Source organism: Leptodactylus fuscus, chromosome 6 (assembly GCF_031893055.1).
Source record: "Leptodactylus fuscus isolate aLepFus1 chromosome 6, aLepFus1.hap2, whole genome shotgun sequence".
NCBI classification, from domain to species: Eukaryota; Metazoa; Chordata; class Amphibia; order Anura; family Leptodactylidae; genus Leptodactylus; species Leptodactylus fuscus.
The window spans coordinates 37,868,831-37,873,049 of record NC_134270.1 but is presented as its reverse complement, the minus strand read 5'-3'; positions in this window follow the sequence as shown (position 1 = coordinate 37,873,049).

The following is a 4,219-nucleotide window of genomic DNA, read 5'->3' as shown; positions in this document are numbered from 1 at the left end:
CTTATCTTTCCTCTTCAACATTCCCTGAAATGTGTGGTGCGAGATGACTAACTTTTTAAATAAAACATGATTTTGTGATACTCTGCCATGAGATGATTTACTCTGTGTGCCTATGTGCTGCCACCCAGTGGTTGTGATATGGATTGCAACTTGTCAAGGGAAGCGATTCCATCTCAGAGTTGCTCTTTTGTCCTTCGTTGTGCATCGGGACACCAATTTAATACACGTACACTTGAACCTTTTTGAATTTCAAGAAACCAATCAGTTCAATTATAGAATAAAAATATTTCTAGTTGCCATATAACGACCTATTGCTTGCAAATCTTCCTACAGTATTTTTTTGTAAAACATATAGCCGCTGAAGGGTTGGGGCCAGAATTCTTAGTCTTTAAGGGTCTTGAAAGATGTAAAACATTGCGAGCCGGAAGCTTGGGTAAGCATGCTTACTACAGTAGACCACATCTACTGTATATTAAATGTATTACGTTTTCCTTCGAGGTTTGTAAAACCACAAACATTATGATGATTTGGTAGCTGAGCTGAATTCTTAATTTTCTAGCTTGTTTTTTCACTCGGCGAACAGAGATTCCATTAGCAGCCTTTTGGCTATTGGAAAACATTTTTCACAGTATTAGATAAAGGTAGAAGCACGACTAAACTGGCCATACACATTAGATTAACCTTCACTGAACCCTCAGCCTTCCGACTCTTCCCCAACAGCAGATATTGGAGGCGAGAAGGGTCAGGCAGTTGAATTTCATTATGCCCAAACTTTATGTTCTAATGGAAATAAGTCTGTGCCAGAGGGGTCTAATCCCCCATAGCCATTTAGAAACACATGGATACCAGGTGGAGCTGAGCATGTACAATGTGTATTGTGGTTGGGGTCGGGGGTTATAAACCTGACTGAAGTGTACATCAAGATTTAGTTCTTCAACACTTGACTGTTTTTCAACTTCCTACAACATTCAATGTATATTATAAGATAAGATAAGAGATAAGATAATCCTTTAATAGTCCCACAGTGGGGAAATTTCAGAATGTTACAGCAGCATAGTAATACAGATACAGGATAATACACATTAATATATTACAGACGTAGGCACACATATGCTGAGAAGAGAAGATATACTAGGAGTCCATAGCAGCTAAGCAACGGAAGAGAAAGAAGACTTCATAGTCATAATAATTAGTTCTCTGTGCGGAGTGATCTTCGCTTGGTCTGATGTAGATTATAGAGCCTGATTGCCATTGGAAGGAAGGACTTGTGATAACGCTCCTTCTCACACTTGGGGTGAAGCAGACGGTCACTTACAGTGCTGCCAAGTGCCATCAAGGTCTCATACATGGGGTGGGATTTGTTCTCCCGCATGGAGGTCACCACAGACAGTATCCTTCTGTCACCCACCACCTGTACTGGGTCCAGGGGGCTCCCCAGGACAGAGCTGGCCCTTCTGATCAGCCTGTCAAGTCTATTTCTGTCCCTGGTTGATATACTGCTCCCCCAGCAGGCCAAACCAAAAAAGATGGCTGAAGCAACCACAGAGTTAAAGAAGGCCCTAAGAAGTGGCCCCTGGACTCTGAAGGCCCTCAGCCTCCTGAGCAGGTAGAGTCTGCTGTGGCCCTTTCTGTGCAGCGCCTCCAGGTGATCAGCCCAATCTAGTTTATTGTTGAGGAGCACACCTAGATACTTATAGGTCCTGACTATCTCAATACATGTTCCTTGGATCTCCACCAGGGTCGGAGCACTTCTCCGTTTACTAAAGTCCACTACCATCTCCTTGGTCATCCCAGCATTAATCCTGAGGTGTTTCTGCTGGCACCATTCTACATAATCCCGGTTTAAGTCTCTGTATGAAGCCATTATACAACATCATAGACATCGATTGGATTCTAATATTTATTGTATGTGGTCAATATTATATAAAGACATAAAGACAGCTTTTCTGCTACATCCCGCATGAATTGATATTGTATGGTAGAAAAAAATGTAATACGACATCTTGAGCTACAATATGTAAGCTAATGTCATCTCCTGGTATATGGTATGTCATCTAATGATATAGCAAATCATAACAGTTCACCAAATAAAGAACCCATAAATAAGTATAATAGTCCCCTTTACACCTTGTATGGTGAAGGAGAATGGATACTGCGTCCAGCATGGAGACAGGAAGGTTTGGTACAGAATATTTAGAGTTGTGGCAGGATATACATATATTTTTTGATTAAAAACTGGAGCTGAGAGTGCTTGTAGATTGCTCCTGATCATATATAAATTAATGTCTGGTTTTATTGTAATTTCTTAACATATATTAGGCTAAGTTTACATATGTTCCAGAGACAACATTGTTGAACAATCTTTGTTTTCTGATCATTTGAGAGCGGGCTGTCCCTGCCCGGCGACCATCAAACTTAACTGAACTTGAATTGTTTTGTAAAGAGGAATGGTCCAAAATCCCTTCATCCAGGATCCAGGAACTGATTAAAAGCTACAGGAAGCGACTAGAGGCAAAAGGAGGATCTACTAAATATTAATGTCACTTTTCTGTTGAGGTGCCCATACTTTTGCACTGGTCAAATTTTGGTTTAATGCATATTGCACATTTTCTGTTAGTACAATAAACCTCATTTCAATCCTGAAATATTACTGTGTCCATCAGTTATTAGATATATCAAACTGAAATGGCTGTTGCAAACACCAAAATATTTACAACTAAAAATGATTAAGATTAATAGGGGTGCCCAAACTTTTTCATAGGACTGTATATATATATATATATATATATATATATATATATATATATATATAACATCAGTAGAGTACACTCTTGCGTGCACTTGATGTCTGAAGCCTCCTCTAGGTGACCCCCATCAATAGTATATAAAATCCTGTAGCCTGCCTCTAAATTTAGCCGCCATTCCATCATATGTATGGAAATGATGCAGCTATTTTTGCTAATAAAGTTACTCTCGGGCCTCCACTTAAAAGATAAACTAATAGAGTTGCTTAGCATCTTTCTTTCATCTTCATAGTGTCTCCTGGAAATGCTTGGAGGAGACACTGGCTCTAAAAATTATCAGAATGCAGATCGCAAATGTGAAAAGTGAATTAGTTGTTATTAAGATTTTCAGAGATTCTTCCTCAGCATTTGCTTATGAAAAGGGCCAGAAGGATCTGAAACACCAACTTACATACCAAAGATTTCACCACTTTGTGTACTGTGTAATGTAGTAACTGTCCCTTTATCCCAGAACCTTAAAACACTCATGGACTGGGTGAGAATTACAATTAAAGGAAGGGCTGAAGTAGTTGGTGCACTGGGGACAAGCCTTTGACTTCTTGGAATACTGCTCTTGCCACTCAGCCCCCTACCATCTACTTTCTGCACAACCCTGTGCCGTGAGATTTGATTCTCCCACTGCTATGACATCATCCATTTTACCTGAGTAACAAGAACAGTGCTCCCAAGGCTGAAGGTCTGCCCCCAGTGCACAAACCATCTCAAGATATTTGTGTCACAAGAAGACCAGCTTTCAAAACGACATGGCTTTATGATACTCTGTCACGTAATGTCTATCCTGTGGTACATTTCTCGATGTGTGCACACCCAGTGGTTGTGTTGTGCATTGCAACCTATCAATGGTTTTGTTTGCATATTTTAATGTTATTTTGAACAGGTGTCTTCAACCAATCCAAGGTAACGTGAGGACGTAGACGTCTGTACCCAATTATGTAAATGTTATGAATTACAAAATTACTAACATGACGGATCCTATACAGCTCCGATCCCGATGGTTCCCAGATTTCCCAGTGGTATCTACTTCGTGGTCCCTCTTGATATACTCCTCCAGTTAGTGGCTGCAATGGTGACCCAACTCAGCCGCAGCAGAAAATAGTTGCTTGAATAGTCATTTCTTGTGAGTCAAAAGTAATTGGGAAGTAGAGAACAGTGGAAGACCCAAGAAGCAATGGAACACAAATGGCAGGACTGGAAGGCGAATAAGACTTATTTTATTATTTTACACTATTGTCATCCTTTATGGTAGTGACTAAGGGTTAGTTCACACATAGTATTTTGGTCGGGAAGCCGCGTCAGAATCCGGACCAAAACGCACCTGCCATGACTAGCCATGACTGTCGCAGCTTCCAAAAGTCGCGGCTTTCCAAATGAATGGATCTAGTCTGGAGGGATTGTCTTGACATGGAATCTACATC